Raw genomic sequence first — 19,648 nt, 5'->3', positions numbered from 1 at the left:
TTTGTGAAAAGAATGATACCGCCAGAAAATACAATCCTAAAAAGTCAGGCTCGCCTGATCCCACATCAGAGAAACAAGACTCTGCTTTGGTGAAAGGTGAGTTTATTGAAGATGCATCAACAAAGAACTGGAGGCCAAAACAAAAAACAAAAAAAGAAAACTTTCTAAGACTAGTTTAGAGTGAGAAGTGTTGTTTGGGCTTTTGTAAACCCCAAACACACAAAGAAATGGCCAGGGTCCAGAAGAAAGCAGAAGGGGAAAAAATAGAGGGGTAAAAGCTGTTTGGTCACAATCTCCTGTTATCTTGAAGTCCACTCCTCATCCAGGCTTGTTTTTCAAGGAGGTACTGATGATGAGACCAAATCGTTACATCCGTTGTATCCTACTGCAGGCAATGCTGGGAAAGTTCCTGGAAACAGAGAATAAGTTTTTTGTTGTTGAGATTAGAGCAACAGCAAGTTACTTTAACAAGGGTTTTTTATGCTTAGGATAACTTAAGGCTGCTTGAGTGAAGTGATCTTAATAAACAGTTTTCTTTCTCTATTGACTATTGAAGACTACACTAAGCAGTTTTCACTAAAGAATTATATTGAATATTTTCTACTTATCCAGCTACCAAGAACATGAAACTGGAAATAAAAACTCCTGGCACATGTTAGATAATCAAAATTCCTTTCCACGGTCCCAAAGCCTGAAGTTTTCTGGCCTCTTCCTACCTCTCAGGCCTAATTTACTACTATTCTCACTCCCCTCCCCCCCCCACCTCCTCTATTTTTAAGACACCCTGGTTTCCTTTCTGATGCTCAAACATCCTGAGCCTGGGCAATTTCCATCCCCTCTGCCTCGAACATGGTCCTCCCAGATCAGGCTCCTTTTGACAGCTGAAGCTCAGTTCAAATGTCCGTTCCTTAGGAAGGTGTTGCCTTTGTGCTCACACTGTTCCCCCCACAACCATTATCTATGACAGCACATGTTTAATTTCTTTATTGTATTTGTCACTGCTGAAATCATCTCATTTTTTTCATTGGTTGATTCTTTTATTATCTGTTTTCTCCACTAGAATGCAAGTGCCCAGGATCTAGGCTGTTTATTCACTGCTGTCATCCTGGTGCCTCTAATAGGGTCTCCTCCATGGTGGGTTTCAACAAACATTTGCAGGATGAATGTCTTTCACAAAGTGCTGATGGAACATGCCCATATTGCATCTTAAGGAGATGCATTGAAAACTTGCACAGGTGAGTCTAATCCAGGTGGACTTGTGTTGGGTGGTGGTAAGTCAGGCGCCTTCAAATGTGAAAACTAAGTTGAAGTGATTGTAACAGCCAAAGCACAATAAATACATTCAAGCAAGTTTGATAATCTCCTTAGTAATAAAAGGTATAAATTTTAATGATAATGATAATTGGGGCTCACTAGGTAGGAAATTAGATATCTATACCTATCTATCTTTATCTTTATCTATCATCTGTCTGTCTGTCTCTCTTTCTCTCTATCTATCTGTCTATCATCTACCTGTCTATCTAGTACAAACCCACTCATCCCTACTGGTAAGAGTGAATTGATTCAGAATTTCTGGAGAGTAATTTTTGGGTATGTATCAAAAGCCCTAATAATGTCCACAAAATAGATGTGTGCAAAGATGAAGTTGTAAGGAGGTTTTCTGTTTTAGTTTGCTAAAGCTGCTGAAATGCACTATACCAGAAATGGGTTGGCTTTTACAATGGGATTTACTAGTTTAGAAGCTTACAGTTCTGAGGCCATGAAAATGTCCAAATCAAGGCATCATCAAGATGATACCTGGACCCCTCTGTCATAAGGCAAGGCACATGGTGGCGTCTGCTGGTCTTTCCCCATTCTCTCGACCTTCGTTGCTTTCAACTTCTTGCTTCCGTGACTTTCTCTCTGAGTTTCTGTGTGATTTTCTCTGTGTTCTGTGTCTTTCTCTCTCAGCTTCTCTGGCTTTTTTTTTTTTCTGAATTTCATCCTCTTATAAAGGACTCCTTCAAGAGTAGTAAGACCCACCTGGGGCACGCCTCAACTGAAATAACCTAATCAAAAGATCCCAACCACAATAGTCTTACTCCCACAGGAATCATTTAGCTTTAAGAACATGATCTTCTGGGATCTATAAAGCTTCCAAACCATCATATTTTCCAAGAAAAATAATGGAAATAACTCAGAGGTCAAGTATGAGGGTTTGGTGAAGTAAACTGTGGTACATCCATGTGATAAAATGCAAGTCAGTTACTAAACCCACAGAACAAGAGAAGAGTATGTATTGATATTGAAAAATGTTCATTCCAACACTGCTAAGTTTTTTTTTTTTTTAAAGGCAGGTTACAAAACAGTGTGTGCCAAAGATCCCATTTTTGTAAAAAAAAAAAAAATAGAAGTGAATAGAAACAATGCTGAGAGAATACACAGCAAAGATATAATAACCAGTACCATTGTATTGTTGCATTTTGGATCATTTCATTTTACTGCTGTTTTCCTGTGTTTGGCAAATTTTTACTGTATACACATATTTCATTTGAAATTAGAAAAATTTCATTGTGTTACAAAATACCCAGAGTATCTAAAATGACTTCAAGGTTTTGCTGTTTAGTAAAACAACTGGTCAAACTGCCCTAGAGTTTTGGTGCTGTGAAGACCAAAGGGCGGTTTGGGTAAATGAACCAGTTTCCAAACCCTCTTTGTGTGGTGGAGCAAGAGCAGGAGGAAAACACTAGAATAAGCTGCTAATTTCCAATCTCTCCATAATCATGGATCATTTTTAATTTAATTTATATGCTGGGTGTTTGCTTTGCCTTAGTCTGTGCCAAGCCCTTTTGGGCAGTGGGGCTTCCGGCATGAGGAGTCAGAGCACTGTCTTCGGGAAACTGAAGGTCCTTTAGAAGACTGGCAAATTAGGAGTTGGTTACAATGTCCTGTGCCTAGTGCTGGGACAAGGTAAGTGTAGAGAGCTGTGGGGCTACAGAAGGGCCCCCTAATCTAGCCTGGGTGCAGATGTTGGGCTGCAGTGGGTTTAGAAATGACAGGAAAGTATAGGAATGAGGATATGAGGGTAAGTGCCTCATTTAGGAACTTTGTTGAGAAGGGGAGCAAAGTGCACGCAGTGGAGATTTGGAGAATTGAAGGTGGGGAGGCTTGTTTATAATCAGGGAGACTTTGAAGATTTAACCCTGATACTAAAGAAAAATAAGAAAGGAAGAATTAGGAGTTTCAGGAGTGAGTGATGATAATCAGGTAAGATCTTGAAGGAGGTGGGGTGGGGCATGGGGAATCCAGAGCACGGGTAGGGGAGAAGGTACCCCTCCACTCTTACAGGAGGAAGGGATTATGGATACAGAGGCAAATAACTTTGCAGGAGTTCCTGTCTAAAATCTTTTATTTTTTTTTTCCAGTGCAGTGGGAGGTGAGGTTATCTGCTTTGAGTGAGTGGGAGGTGGTAGGGTAGGAGAGCTGAGAAGTGTGGAGAAATTTGAAATAGCTGCTCCAGAGAGTGGGAGAGAGCTAACTCAGGAAACTGAGAGACATTTCTAGAAGCAGGCAGGCCCCAGGTGAGGCTGGAGAGCTTGACTTATTAGTGGCATCAATCTGCAAGGTTGTGGGCATGGAGAACCAGACAGCCTGGTCAACTGAAGGGTGGGAACTTGGTTATGACAGAATCACAGTGGGATCAGTGAGTTGAGGCTTTTAGCTACAGGGATGAGAAAGTCATGAATTTTAAGGTCCAAATGATACAGAAGTAGAAACAGGAGAGAGAGAGAGAGATGAGGAGGAAGAAGGCAAGAAGTTCAGGAAACTGAGACTTTTTGATTCTAAAGAACAGATGTGGTGGAAGAAAAATTGAGGGTCTTGGAAAGATAAGCGGTTGTATTTAGAAAGTAGCATGCTTGGGTTCTAGATTTCTTCAATGGAAGAACTCTGTGTCATACAAAGGCCATGGGAGTGAGTGAATGAAAGGGCAAGAAGGTAAACATCACGGACAAAGAGGACATCAAAGAAGGGTGTTGGGTGTGGGTGTTGGAAGTGAGTGTCCATATGGATGCTGGAGTTACCCTTGACACAAGGAAGGCTTGGGAGGAAGGGAGAGGGAGAATGGAAACCAGGGACGTGAGTCTTTAGTGAGTGAAAAAATGATGGTACGTTCGTAGAGGACCAGCAGTGAGGAGGGGTAAAGGGCTACAGAGCCCCACTGTGTGAGGCCAAAGGAACAGGAGTTCCACGTGTTCTAGTTTGCTGATGCTGCCGGAATGCAAAACACCAGAGAGGGATTGGCTTTATAAGAGGGGGTTTATTTGATTACACAGTTACAGTCTTAAGGCCATAAAGTGGCCAAGGTAATGCATCAACAATCAGGTACCTTCACTGGAGGATGGCCAATGGTGTCCGGAAAACCTCTGTTAGCTGGGAAGGCACGTGGCTGGTGTCTGCTCCAGAGTTCTGGTTTCAAAATGGCTTTCTCCAGGACTTTCCTCTAGCCTTCAGCTTCTCTCCAACATGTCACTCTTAGTTGCTCCTGGGGCATTTGTCCTATCTTACCTTCTCTGGAGCAAAAGTTTGCTTTCGAAGTCCATCTCCAAAGTGTCTCTGTAAGCTGAAGCTCCTCTCTCAGCTCTTGTGCATTCTTCAAAGTGTCCCTCTTGGCTGTAGCAAGCTCACTCCTTCAGCCCAAACAGTGCTCCAGCAACCAATCAAGGCCCATGCTGAATGGGCGGGGCCACACCTCCATGGAAACTATCCAATCAGGGTCATCACCCACAATTGGGTGGGGTGCATCTTCGTGGAAACACTCAAAGAATTACATCTAATTAACACTGATAGGTTTGCCCACACAAGATTACATCAAAGATAATGGCATTTCTGGGGACCTAATACATTGACTGGCACACATGTTAGATTGAAGCATGATATCTAGTCCTGGGAGAGTGAGAGTGGGGAAATGCCTGGCCTAGTTCTCCATCTGTGGAATGGGTGTGTAGAGTGAGCAGGAGAAAGCCACATCTCCACTAAGGAGGAAGATGGAGTGAAGATTCAATGAAGAGAGTGAGGGTGCATGCGGGATTATTTCCTCTGAAAGGAGAATCTGAGAGACTTCCTGGAAGGATGTGGGAAATGGGAGCAGTGGAAGTTTGGTTCAAGAGAGAAAAACACAGAAAAGAATGGGACAATGACAATAACGACAACAGCAACAGAACAATGACAACATCTAATACCCATTTGTCAAAGTCCACTGAGCAAGTGTTTGTTGAGTACCAGTTTCTAGGGGTTGAGTTTACAGTGGTGCAGAAGGCAATGTGCTCTCCCTCCTGGTGCTTCCTCCCAGTAAGGGAGAAAGGCAATAAACAGACACACAATACGTGTGTGCTTATATGTGTGCATAGTAATTTCAGTAGAGATAAGTGCCATGAAGAAAATAAGAATAAAGCAAGGTAAAGATGATAGAGTGAAGGATGATGCTTAAGATATGAGTGAACCCTTAAGGGAGGATGGCGTTTGTGCATACACCTGAATGAAGGGAGAGATGAGAAAGGTAAATGAAGGGAGCAGCATCCCAGGCAGAGGAAACAGCAAGCACAAAATCTCTGAGATGAGAAATGCTAGTAGTGTTCAGCCTCAGAGCAAGGAGGCAGGTGTGTTGGGAGGGTCATGAATAAGAGGTATGTATGTGGGTAGGGGAGTTTGCTAGAAATTACATCTGTAAGGTAATAGAGAGATGATAAATGCAAACTCCCTGAAAGTATCACAGAACAACATGTTGAGAAGACAAAGATGATGTGCCAGTTTGGATGTTTTGTGTTCCCCCAAACGCCTTTATCATTGATGCAGTTTTGAGTGGGCAGAGGTGTGGTGTTGATTGGATTGTAGTTCTTTGATTGAGTCTTTCGTGGAGATGTGACCTACCCGGCTGTAGGTGATAACTCTGATTGGGTAATTTCCATGGAGGCATGGCCCCGCCCATTCAGCATGGGCCTTGATTGGTTTGCTGGAGCACTGTGTGGTTTCGGGCTGAAGGAGTGAGCTTGCTACAGCCAAGAGGGAACTTTGAAGAACGCACAGGAGCAGAGAGAGGAGCTTCAGCTCACACATACATTTTGGAGACACCTTTGAAAGCAGACTTTTGCTCCAGAGAAGCTGAGAGAGCTAACACCCCAAGAGCAACTAAGAGTGGAATTTTTGAGGAGCTGAAGCCTAGGGAGAAAAGTCCTGGGAGAAAGCCATTTTGAAACCAGAACTCCAGAGCAGACACCAGCCACGTGCCTTCCCAGCTAACAGAGGTTTTCCAGATACCCTTGGCCATCCTCCAGTGAAGGTACCCAATTGCTGATGTGTTACCTTGGACACTTTATGGCCTTAACACTCTAACTGTGCAACCAAATAAATCCCCTTTTATAGAAGCCAATTCGTTTCTGGTGTTTTGCATCTCAGCAGCATTAGCAAACTAGAACAGATGAGTTTATTCTTATACCAGTAAGAAAGAATAGCTCCTCTCACAGTGTCTCAGCATGTCTCAGGGGAGGGAGGGCAAAGTCAGGATATTTATGAGATTTGTGAAATCTGGTTTAACCTGTCTTCAAAGGAGGGAGCTTGGTGAAGACTGGGTAAGATTATGATAAAGTAGTTCAGGATTGGGGGATATTGCAAGTTGAGCATTCTGAGGCAAGGAGTTTGAATAGTCTTTGGGTGTAAAATATTGTTTGATGCTTTCTGTTGAGTTTATGTGTCTTCCAGGAAGTTTGTGGAATGAACAATAAAATTATTTGGCAAATTCCTGGGAAGAGTTTCCTGAAATAGTAATGTCATGCTGATAAAGACAAAGAGAAAGAGAATTCATGTTACTATAGGCAGTAATCTGTGGGTGTGTGGATGGTTTAAGCTCTCAGAGACTGTGTAGGGCTTGGCAAGCCATGGACTTCATTACTGGAATGATGGTATGTCAGTTTTTGTTGTTAAGTCATTCTCCTAAAACTCAGTGACTTTAACAATCACTGCTTTAGCTGACTGCAGGTCAGCTATTTAGGCAGGGGTGCAAAATTGTTGGGTGATATTTTGGTGGTTTTGACTGAGCTAGTTGACACATCTGTGATCAGCTAGGCAGCTTTGCTTCTGGGGGTTTATTGGCTGTCAGCTGAGCATCAGGGGTGTTCCGGTTTGCTAATGCTGCTGGAATGCAAAATACCAGAAATGGATTGCCTCTTATAAAGGGGGTTTATTTGGTTACAAATTACAGTCTTAAGGCCATGAAGTGTCCAAGGTAAGGCATCAACAATAGGGTACCTTCACTGGAGAAAGGTCATTGACATCTGGAGAACCTCTGTTACCTGGGAAGGCACATGGCTGGCCTCTGCTTGCTCCCAGGTTGCTTTTCAAAATGGTGTTCTCCAAAAGATCAGCTTTCAAAGGCTGTCTTCAGAATGTCTCTCAGCAGCAGTTCCTCCCAAGTCCTTCTGTTTCTGAGCTTTTATAAGGCTCCAGTTATTAAATCAAGACCCAAGCTGAATGGGTGATGCCACACCTCCATGGAAACAATCCCATCAACAGGTCGCACCCTAATCAAAGGTGTTGCTAGTCACATCTCCATGGAAATAATGAAAAGTTCCAACCTAATCAACACTAATCCCCTACCCCACCAGATTGCAAGAAAGAACATACCTTTTCTGAGGGATGTAATATATCCAAATTGGTACAAGGGGTATCTGGGTTCCAAGTCTGCCGTCGACCAGCTCACTTGGGCTCATTCACATGCAGGCACAAGTTTAATGGAAAGCCCTATTGCTCAAGCATTTCCCTGTCTCTCTTGCATCAGATTTTTTCTGGTCCCATCGGCCAAACAAGTCACCTTGCACAGGTGAGTCAGTGTGGGAAGGGTCAACCTAAAGACATAGATAGGTACAGGGAACTGTGGAAAAATTGGGAGCCATTATTGAAACAATCTCCCATAGAGGAAAAGCCATAGGAGAGTTGTAAAAAGAGGAGGGACCATCTGATTTATGGGGTAACTCTGGTTCTTTCGGGAGAAGAGACATTAGGGAGCCAAGATGCAAGGTAGGGAGATTGTTCACACTGTAGGATTTCATAGGTGAGAGATTAGGGGTGATTAGGAAAGATTTTCTGCAAAAAGGAGACTTTGATTTAGATCTTAAAGAATGGGTAAGATTGGGGTAGTGAAAGGGGTCTGTGGAGCAAAAATTACCCTTGGGGGCATGAAAATCATGAACCAAATCATTTTTTATGAAATCACTCCCATTCTCTGGGCCTCAGTTTTCTCATCTATATAATAGTTCAACTAAATGGCTCCCTCCCAGCTCTAAGATTCTGATTATGTGATCCCTGGGAACTTTGCTACTGTGAGTAACTATGTGTAACAAAAAAAGCATTCTTGAAAAGTGAAATAATATTAAAACTGAAAATATAAGCTTAAAAAATGTGTAAGCAGATTTACCCAAGATCCTCAAAGGACCTCCTTTGCCCATAGAATGAAAACCAAACTCTTTAGAAGGGATCACAAGTCCTTCTCAATCTGGCTTCAATTTGCTTTTAATTTCCTCTTTTCAAACTACCTTATGGTCAAGCCACATGGACTGCTTATTGTCTCTGCAGTATGCCATGATCTTCCATACCTCTGTGTCATTGCACAGGCTGTTCCTTCTGCCTCGAATGCCTTTTCACTGCTTGCTTCTGGTTTTGTACAGTCTCCCCCTCTTTCTGCAAAGTCTGGAGCATGGGTCACCTGCTTTGTGCCTTTCTTCCCATCCCCAGCACCCAAGCAGAGGAAGATGCTTCCTTCTCTATGCCCTTTATATGTTCTGATCATCACTGTCTCTCCCAACTGGCAGGAATAGCACTAGTTTTGTTTTGTTTTATTTTCTAACATCAAACATTTCTTACCTCACCCAGTTTGTGAGGGGTCAAGAATTCAGGAGCAGCTTAGCTGTGTAGTTCTGACTCACAAGATTGCACTGGAACTTTCACCCGGGCTTGCAGTCATCTGAAAGCTTGACTGGGGCTGGAACATCTGCTTCCAGGCTCACTCACATGGCTGTTGGCAATAGGCTTCATTTTCTTGCCACATGGGTTGTTCAAAACATGACAGCCTGCTACCCCAGGGCCAGTGATATGTCTGGCTTCTTGGCAGGGATAGCTGGAAGGCTGGGCTTAGCTGGGCTTCTCTTTTTCTCCAAGTCATTTCAGGGCCTCTCCACTGGGTCTCTCCAGGTGTTTTTTTCCACATGGTCTATCTATCAGCCTAGCAACAAAGTGGCACAAGGCTAAAGATTGCTAAGGAAGTTTTAGCACCTTCCTTCTGAGAACTTGACTTGCAGTAGCTCCAGCCCCCTTTCTATGTGGTTGGCCACTTGTCTGAACTGGAGAACAGAGTCATTTTTCTCTCTGGATGCTCTACATGTAGCTTAGGAATTGGCACAGAAGAAGACCCTCCAAATGGTAGCTGACTCATGTGGGCACTTATCAGTAGCCACACATGTCCTTTAAATGCTTGTGTTAGTTAGGGTCATACTAGCTACTGTACCCAATCAACTCCCTATCTCTGTGGCTTGATACATAGAATTTATTTTCTGCTCAATGTTCCAGGTTGTCAGAGAGCTCTCCTCCATGTGGTGTTTCAGGGACCCAGGCTCCTTCCGTCTGTGGCTATATCACCCCCAGGACTTCGGGGTTCTTTGCTTGCCTCTCTGGGCTAAGCCTGAAAATGGTATACCTCAGTTTTACTCACATTTTATTGGCCTGAACTCATGGCCACATCTAACTGCAAGGGGGCTAGGAAAGCTGAGCCTCCAGGAGGAAAAGGAAAGAAATTTTTTGATCATTTAATTGTTGTCTGCCACAAACTCATTAATGCCCAAGATAGATTCTATTATTCATATTCTGTAGTTAGGAAAACAGAGACTCAGAGAGATCAAGTAGTTTTCCCAAAGACATACAACTTCTAAGAATGGTTTGAATTTGAGTTCAGGTAATTTGATCATAGGCCCTTTAGAAAGGTTCACAAGGTCCTTCTCAACCTGGCTTAATTTTAAATGTTACATTATATTGCTGAAAACCATTGACTGAGTTAAAATTTGATTCTTCTTGGTGAGAATCAAGGCTGAGCTCACAGATACAAATTCTACTTTACTTTCTAAGCAGGGCCACAGCCTCTCCCAACTCCAGGGTGGGAGCCATTGACATCATAGTCTTTATGAATGTTGCTCTCTGGAATTATGCAGTGCACAACCTGTGTCACCTTACACAGCAGCCCTGCTTCGAAGTGCCAGGTAAATTCAACAAGCATTTTCTATACATGTGCTATTTGCCATGTACAAGGCGATGCACTTTCATGCAAGTTATTTGGTAACAAGAACTCCCTAAATACATGTTCGATTAACTGGCCATGCGATAAAGAGAACTCTTTGTCATGGAATTTTCTGGTCAGTCATATTTCATCCCAGTAGAAAAGGCTTTGCTCTTTTGAAACCTTTCCATTTCTTGGGAACTAGCAGAATTCTGTTTGGTACCCACATCTGTACTTGTATCGCCTCCACTGCAGGCTGGAACAAAGACAAATTCCCTCCACATCTCAGTCTAACAGAGTATGCTATGCACAAAAGAGGTTGACAATGCCATTTTGCCACTTTTCCCTCTTCTGTTTGGATAATTGCATTGTCAAGAATTACTTATCATACATTTAACACTTAATACCTATTTATTATGAGTTCATGTAACTGCTATTTAAAGAATAATCCTTGCTAACTCCCTTCTACCCCATTTGATGCAACTCTGATTCTGTAATTGCCGGTTTCTGCGATATTATGCCACAAACCTGAAAGCATAATTGGTTGTTTCATTCCAGACAATACGTTTTCAAGATGCTTAAAGCTTAACTGGCAGATTTGAAGTGAGAGCAAAGGTAGTCAGGCAAGCACGCTCCAGCAGGACGGTCTCGCAGAGTAATTTATGCAGAAACCCTACAGGACGACAAGTAAAATTGTTTTGAAAAAATAAAAGAGAGGTGGGGCAAGATCCTTTTGTGCAGACCCTTTATTTTAAGGTTTTGGCTGCTGACAGTGTTTTTGCTGGAGCAAATCAGCCTCAAACATAAGAAGAATGTAAAGCAATGTGAAAAATGGGCACATCTCAGCAACAAATGGATTCTGGAGCAGAGAGATAATTGTGGTTTATGGGGCAGGCCCTCTGCAAAACTGGTCTTTGCAGGTCTGCCTTTCCCCATGAACTTTTAACTCTCTTAAAACTTCTTCTTTCCCACAGACCCCTTATGCTCATTTGCCACAGGATTCTTGTTCCTCATCCCATCAAGTAATGATTATATTTGTATAAATCAAGGGGTTGGAGCTTAATATATGTGTTACCTCTTAACTCAAATAATTAGCTACCCATTTCCTTCTTCCCTCCTTCCCTCCCTCCCTCCCTCTCCTCTTCCTTCCTTGCTGGGAAGGAGATTCATCTGTGCCCCCATCTACACACCCCTAGGACCAATGCCATCTGAGGGCACCAGTCCTGCTAGCCCTGGGTGGAATCAAACTCAGCCGGGGCTCAGAACACCATGCCCTTATTCACTCTACCCGGAGGTGTTATGATTTGCTTTGAGGGATGAGAGTTTCATTCTGTTGATCAATAAGTTGCTAAATCAGAAATTATTGAACCTCTGAGCCAGGCCCTGGGGCAGAAGCCGAGAAGGGCAAAAAAGAGTTTGTGTCCTGGATGCAGATAAAAAATATGTGCCTTAGTTTTCTCCTCTATAAAATGGAGCACAAAAGGGCTCCTGCCTCATAGAGGGATTAAATGAGATAATGGGTACAAAGTACAAAGCATATGCCTAACAAATAGTGAGGGCTCAATATGAGTTCTTCTTCTTGTTATTATCCTGCTAAAATGCAGATAATCAAACAATGTTGGGACAGCCACCAGAATTGCACAGGGCGAGAGAGATCCCTGCCCTTGTATCTGGAGGAGACCAGACAGCGGTCACCCCCCAGAGCAAAGCTCAGTGGGAGAGTCTCTGGGCCAGGAGGTTGTCTTGTGACAGTGGGCTGAGGAAGGGGAAGGAGATGGGTGTCTTAGTTTGTCAGGGCTGTTTTGCAACTACCACACACTGGTTGGCTTACCAACAGGAATTTATAGGCTCATAGTTGGAAGCTAGAAGTCCAACATCAAGGTGTTGGTAGGTTTCTGGGAGTCTATAACATATGGCTGGTGGTTGTCCACAATCCTTGGGTTTCTTTGGGATGCATCTGTGCCTCCATCACTGGGTGATCACTCTCTTCTTCTCTGGCTTCTACTTCCGTGTCCAGTTTCCTTTGCTTTGAAGGACTTTAGCCATATTGCATAAAGGCCCACCCTCATTTTGTTTGACGTCAACTTAACATATTGATAAATGGGTTCATCCTCACAGACTTGGGTTTAGGACTCGAACATGTTTTTTTTTGGGGGGGGGGCATGATTCAATCTCCAACAATGGGTATGCAGGGCCTGCAGCAGGGTTGGTGGGTGTTCAGTGGGTGCTTGGAGCTAGAGGGGCTGGGATAGGGCAGAAATGGTCCAATAGGCCTCAAAGGATTTGGGAGAATGGGGCTCAAAAGAGGGGGAGGGGAGGCAGTTTGGGGGCCACATCTGTAAACATTATGCCTAGTCTAGATTTCTTTTTCCTTTTTCCCTGAAGAAGTTTTATGACTTGAGAATAGAATTTTAGAGTCTCAACCAAACAGGAGGGTTTTTTTCTTTATTTTATCTTTAGGTCTTGCCAGCTTAGAATAAATGAAACAGACACACAAAAACAAAAAATCTAATTAAAAGTAATAAACCAAGAAGTAAAGGCTAGGGAAAAGAATGTATCTGCAACCTAGGTTGAACAAAGTTGTTGAGCATAAGGCACAGCTCTGAGTTCCCTGGCAGCCAAGGGGAAGAGGGAAAACTGTGGACTGCACAGTTTCCATTGTCTAGTAGTAGGAAGAGTTTAGCTGGGCACTTTGAGTTAATGGGAGAAGGTGACAGACCTCCAGACACTCGCTGTAGACTTTATTATTATTTTTTTCCATGAGAGCAGACCATGGGCATTGGAAACAGAGAAATGAATATGTGGATGGAGAAATGAATAAGATCATTTTTAAAAAAGGTTGGGCTAAGGAACCCTGTATCAGTGAGGCAGAGTGAGTGGGTAAACCAGCCAGCAGACCAAGCAGAGGGCAGAGAGCTGAGAAGGCCAAGGATGTGGGGTGCTCCCCTGCAGGACTGGAACCCCTGGGAGGTGAGCAGCTGTAGTGACATCAGCAGAGATGAGGAAAGTGAGGGTGAGCACGAGGGTCATCCTGCCCCTTTTCTGTACTATCTGACGAGTCCTTGGACCCTGCTGCTGGTTGCTGGGCTGGGTCTTGAAGAAGCAAGACCCAGCGAAAAGGAAACTTCTTGCACAGCAGCAGAAATAACCCTGACCCTGAGCTCTAAGGGGAATTTTTCAGGAGAGTCTTTATATAAGGAGCCTGAGTGCCAAAATAGGTGGTGTTCTCATTCATTCATTCATTTTGCAGACCATTTACTTAGCACTTATGCACTGGGGTTCTCACAGAGAGCAAGAAAACAAGATCCTTGATCTCATGGAGCTCAGTCTAGCTTTGGCAGTTTTTCCAGAAAACTTTGATGCCATCTTCAGATAGGGGTTGTATGGCCATTTTCCCATGGGGGCAATGACTTAGGGTGATGTGTACCAGGCAGGAGCTCCCCACTTTCTTTGCCTCCATCCCTTCCCTCCCTGTGCTTCAATGGGACCTCGCTATTCAGAGATCTGATAGGTCACACTATCTGCTCTCAGGATGAACAATTCAATTCCATTGACAGCTGCTGAGGATCTGTGGGCTGCCAGGGCCAGGTCCCTGAGTTGAGTTGACCAAGGTGAGCCTCTACCTTTAAAGAGCTTATAGGATAGTCGAGAGGACAGAGGCAAAGTATATGACTAGTTTCAATATTAATGAGGCACATGCTAAAAAGTACTCAGGAAGCACCACGAGGGTCCTGCTGAATGTGAACATCTGCAAATGCACACATGTGTATGTGGTACAGAGATCTGGGATCAGACAGTAGTAGCTGGACAGATGCATACGAATGATGATGATACCGACCACCACTTATGGATGCCTTGACTCTGTACTAGGAGCTGTACTGAGTTTCCATGTATTGTTAACTTTTTATAAGATCTCTATGAGAGTGACTCTGAGTGAGATTGGGTGGCTTACCCCAGGTCACACAGCTGGTCAATGGTTGTAGTAGTTTGAAGCTGAATGGACCCCAGAAAGATCATGTTCTTAAAGCTAATCCATTCCTGTGGGTGTAGACCCTACTGTGGGTGAGATCTTTGATTAGGTTATTTCAGTTGAGGCATGCCCAGATGGGTCTTAGTCCTCTTACTGGAGCCCTTTATAAGAGAAGCTGAGAAGAAAAGCCAGAGAGGCGAAAGCTCAGAAGAAAGCCACAGATGGAGCAGGCCAGAAGCTGAAAGCAATGAAACCTGGGAGAGAAGACCAGCAGATTCCACCATGTGCCTTCCATGTGACAGAGGAGTCCCAAATCGCCAGCAGCCTTTTTTCAGGAAGAAGGTGTTGGCCTGTTGATTGCCTGATTCGGACATTTTCACGGCCTCAGAACTGTAAACTTGTAAGCTTAATAATCCCCATTGTTAAAAGCCAGTCCATTTCTGGTATATTGCATTATGGCACCTTGAGCAACCTAAAACAATGGTGGAGCTGGGATTCCAATCCCCTCCCCTCTGGTTCCAGAGCCCATGTCCCAGCCATTATGGAATTCTACCTCCCATAACAGCATATTAAAATGATGGCAATGATGATGATGATGATAATGTAATAATGTCAAACAGAGATATCTGTATAAAATCTTATCAACTGGCATAAGCCATCCCATTAGGGAGAGTCTGACCATTAGAAAAATGTTTCAGCAAATGCCAAGGTTCTGACATGAGGTCCTAGCTAGCAGCAGTAAAATCTCCAGATTGGAGGGAGGTGTGTCTGAAAGGCAATTGGGGAACAGTGACACCCAGACTCCAGTTGAGTCACTGGCTATGATGCCAACCATTCTGAGAATCCTGTCTCCTCCCCACATATAAAGTCTGCTATGCTCCAGAATGTGCAAATAGCTCTTTGGTGACATTTAAGGAAGGCAGTGAGTTTTATGTCTGGGTCACATGGCCTCAGCATAGCAGCTACATGTGAGAAAGTGGGAGTCTAAGAGGCAGAGAAGGCTATGGGAATAGAAGAGTCAGGGATTCCAGAGATCTTGGATTTAGGCTTTGGGCTTCCACAGACTGGGATGGGCATGGGGCATGGGATTCGAGATAATGTTAACTCTGCTGATGGGGTGTGTGTGTGTGTGTGTGTGTGTGTGTGCACGTGAGAGAGAGAGAGAGAGAGAGAGAGAGATTGAATTCACAATTAATAAACTGGATCTGAGCTCCCAATGCAAAAGTTATCAGCCCCATGTTGCTGTTGAACTCATGTAATGTAACTAGTTCCACTTGCTGAAATCATGATATTTTAGATATGTTTGAGTTAAATAAAATAAGTTATTAAAATTAATTTCACCTGTTTCTTTTTGCTTTTTAAAATGCGGTACCTTAATTTCCCAACTGCTGTGACAAATACCACAAAATGGGTTGGTTTAATGACAGGAATCTATTGGCTCACGGTTCCAGAGGCTGGAAGACTTGCTCCTTCCTGGGGCTGGTAGTGTTCTGGTTGGTTGGTGATCCTTGGGTTCCTTGCCTTTCCCATCCCACGGCGATGGCCTCTCCTTTCTCTTCCAGATTCATTGACTTCTGGTTTCTGGCTTCTCCCTGTGTCTTTCTCTCTATAAGGCCTCCAGCAATAGGATTAAGAACCATCCTGATTCAGTTGGCCATAACTTAACTGAAACTAACATCTTCAGAAGGTCCTATTTGCAATGGATTCACATCCACAGGAATGGATTAAGATTAAGAACATGGTGTTGTTTTTATTTTTCCTGGGGTACATTACTCAATCTGCCACATGTGGCTACCAGAAGATTTAAAAATATACAGTAGGGAACTCACATTATCTTTCTCTTGGATGGCACTGAACTAGAGGAATCTGCCGTAAACTGGTAGCTACACCACAGAGAATGAGCTCCCTGTATCTCAAAGAGGAGCTCTGGTGTTTTGAATGGGACATATCATCATTGATAAGTTCTCCCCACTCACTAAATACCAGTCATTATGATGACCCCCAATGACCCTGTGGTGGCATAAGTGGGATGGGGGGGTGGATATTATCAACCCTGCTAAGAACTCCTAGAAATATGTCATTTTAAATCTCCTGGTAGCCATGTTAAAAAAAAAAAAGTAAAAAGACAAGGTGAAATTAATGCCATATTTTATTTAAACAATATATCTAACATATTATGATTTCAACATGTGGTGCCAACTATGTTTTAAGGGCTCAAGGGCCACGTGGGGCTGGCATGGTTATTGTATAACTCCTTGCTAGCACCATGTGGCCTGTGAGCTGGGCCCTGTCTGATGGACACACGTTTCCAGGCAGGGAAAATGGGAGAAGTCATGGGGACAGCAGGAACAAAGTCAGGCAGGCAAGTGTGGGGAAGCAGGAGAAGGAAGAGGAATTGCTTGTTTCTCACACTAAGCAAGTTGCTTAGAGATGGGGAAGCGCATTTGGGCCTTAGACCAGAGAGGGGTAAGATTTATTTTTGGTCTCCTGGAAAATGCAGGAATGAAATCCTGACGTCTCCATTTTCCACGCCCGCTGCCCCCCACCCACCGCATTTTTCCAGGTTGGAGGCAGTGTCCAGCCCTGAGTTAGTTACAAACATGCTGTCTGATGGTGTCCAAGGCGGATCAAACCAGGGTGAGATGTTGAGGGATTCTTTAGTAGAAAGATGCACAGCCTTTCAACCTCATCAGAGTTTAGAATCTAAAGCATTTAGGGATAACCAGCCCCCACCCGCCAAATGAAAAGATAAAACTTTGGAGTGAGTTCATCTTACACATTAATTAGCAGATCTGTATCTGATATTCACATAATAGAAATGAAGAAGGGGAGTTAGTTGCATCTGGACAGCTGATTAGAGACACAAAAAATATCAGAGGAATGTTAGACAGTCATCTCTCCAGTGTAATAAAGGCATCAACTTTGAAATGCATCCAAGGAAAAAAGAAATGATGACTGTTTGAGCTTTAGTCTCCTCCTAAAAATGCTTCCTACAGCTCTCAACTTCAGAACAAGTGAATTTATTAGAACCAGAACTGTCACTTGCCACGCGAGTCTTGACTTTGAGAAATGAACACAAAGTTAACTTTTTGGCAGTTTGTAAAAGTTCAAATGGTTGTTTTCTTCAGAGCTTTCATGTGTGTGTGTGATGTGGTGGTTCACTCATCCTTTTACAATCTGGAGGCACAGGCGTGGTGAGCCTCTATGGGGAAGCTGTTTCCACTATATTCTCTTCTAGCTCTGTACTTTTATGAAGTTCCAATATCCAGTGGACTGAGATCAATTTTTGATGGGGATCCTTAAACTTGAAGAACTCTCTGCCCTTGAACTACTTGGCAGTTTTGCAATCATGAAGAGTTAATTGGTATTGATTGCCTTTGATGGGCACTCTTTCTGTTTAAAGCCACTTTTTATCATGCATTTACTATGTACCAGGCACATGGTAATTTTATTTACTCCTCAAATGACACATTGAATTAAGTATGATTATAGCTCAGTTTTATAGACCAGGAAACAGTGGTACTGGGAAATGAATTCATTTCTTGCAGCTAGTGAGTGGTAAGCCCAAGATTCAAACCCAAGAGGCCAGACTGGAACTCTTGACTGACATGTTGTGTTGCTCTAGGTTTCCTAGAGGAAAATACCTCTCATTTTGTATATCTCAGACCAATCAACTTATCCCAGAAATACCATTGGCAAATATTAAGATCTATTATTGATGATAACATCATCATGGCCACTGCTTTTTCTTTTTTTCTTTTTTTTTTTTTTTCGCTTTTTTGAGAATTCTATCTTGGTAAAACACTTCTGCTTTCCTTCTTCCTTCCTCTCTTCCCCTTTCTTTCCTTCCCAGTAAGCCTTCCCTCCTTTTCTCCCTCCTTCCCTCCTATCCCTCCTTCCTTCTTTCCTTCCTTCCTTCCTTCCTTTCTTCCTTCCTTCCTTCCTCCCTTCCTCCCTTTCTCCCTTTCCCTATCTCCATTTTCATTCTCATTGATGGAATGACTGTTTCTGAACACTGAGAAGTGTTTTGGGTGGAGATGAGTTCATGCCACTGAGAAAGGATGTGTCTTAGTTTTGCCACTCTGCTATGACAGATACCACACAGTGGATTCACTTAACAGGAATTTATTGTCTCATGGATTTGGAGACTTAAGTCTGGAATCAAGGGATTGGCAAAGCCATGCTTTCTCCCTGAAATCTGTAGCGTTCTGGTGCTGGCTTGCCGTGGTCCTTAGGGTTCCTTGGCTTGCATCTCTGCCTCCTGTCATGTGGTGATTCTCTCTCTCTCTCTCTTCTCTCTCTCTCTCTCTCACGTCTGCTCTTCTGGTTTCTGTTGACTTCCAGCTTCTGGCTCCTCTTTATAAGACCTCCAGTAGTATGGATTCAGGACCCATCCTGATTCAGTTGGCCACAGTTTAACTAAAAGTAACCTCTTCAAAAGGTACAATGGGTCTATACCCACAGGAACGTGTATTAAAATTCAGAATAGGCCTTTTCTTGCAGTACATAATTCAATCTACCACAGGGTGCAAGTCCAGGCCTGGCCCATCCCCCCATAAATGTCCCCATTTGCCCTGTGACAGTGGACATTGACAGATGGGGCTCCCCAGCCTGGAAACCAGCAATGCAATTCTCAGCACCTTCACTGGTGAACATGAAAAGGCCCCCCCCATGTTCATCTGGGTGTCCATGACTAGCAGCATGTTAATTTAGCAGAGGCCACATCAGTAATAATTGGAGAGCTAAGTGGGGGGTCAATGAAAATGAATTCTGACCTGGCTCAGTTATTTGTGATTCACTTGGTCCTGAAGCTTCCAAGGGTTGTGTTTCTCATCCAGTTATTTTGTTTTACAGCAAGAACCAGGAAGGCCATGGGTGCAGCTGGTTCCTGGACTATCTTGACACTTCGGGTCCCTCGAAAGGTTTTGCAGGTTGAAATGGAAAAGTAGGCATGACTTCTGCAGAGCCCTGAGCAGCAGGTGGGGCTGAGCCCATAAGAAAACCAGTGACCCTGTTCCTTGGAATTTTCACTAAAAAGGAAACGACTTCCCCATCTCTGCTCTCTCCCACCCCTGCAGAACTGAAGGCCGATCTGTTTGGTGGCAAGCTGTGATCAGCTGGTGGATGGTAAGAAAATGATTGCATATTAATATAGCTGTCAAAATATTGTTAAAAATAGTGTAATTTCTTCTCCACAGCATTGTTCTGGAGCTTTTGGTTGCTAGAAGCTTGTAATTAACACCTGAGAAAGGATGAAATGGCTTTCCTGCACCATATGTGCCTCTGGGCTTTAACGTAGGGAGCCTCTCTTGCTGTGGCTCACTTCCATCTGCGGATGAAGCATGTAGTATTTTCAGGGGAGGGGAGGACTCTCCTAAATTCAC

This window comes from Choloepus didactylus (assembly GCF_015220235.1).
Source record: "Choloepus didactylus isolate mChoDid1 chromosome 11 unlocalized genomic scaffold, mChoDid1.pri SUPER_11_unloc1, whole genome shotgun sequence".
NCBI classification, from domain to species: domain Eukaryota; kingdom Metazoa; phylum Chordata; class Mammalia; order Pilosa; family Megalonychidae; genus Choloepus; species Choloepus didactylus.
The sequence above is the reverse complement of the archived record's forward strand: the minus strand, read 5'-3'. Positions refer to the sequence as shown.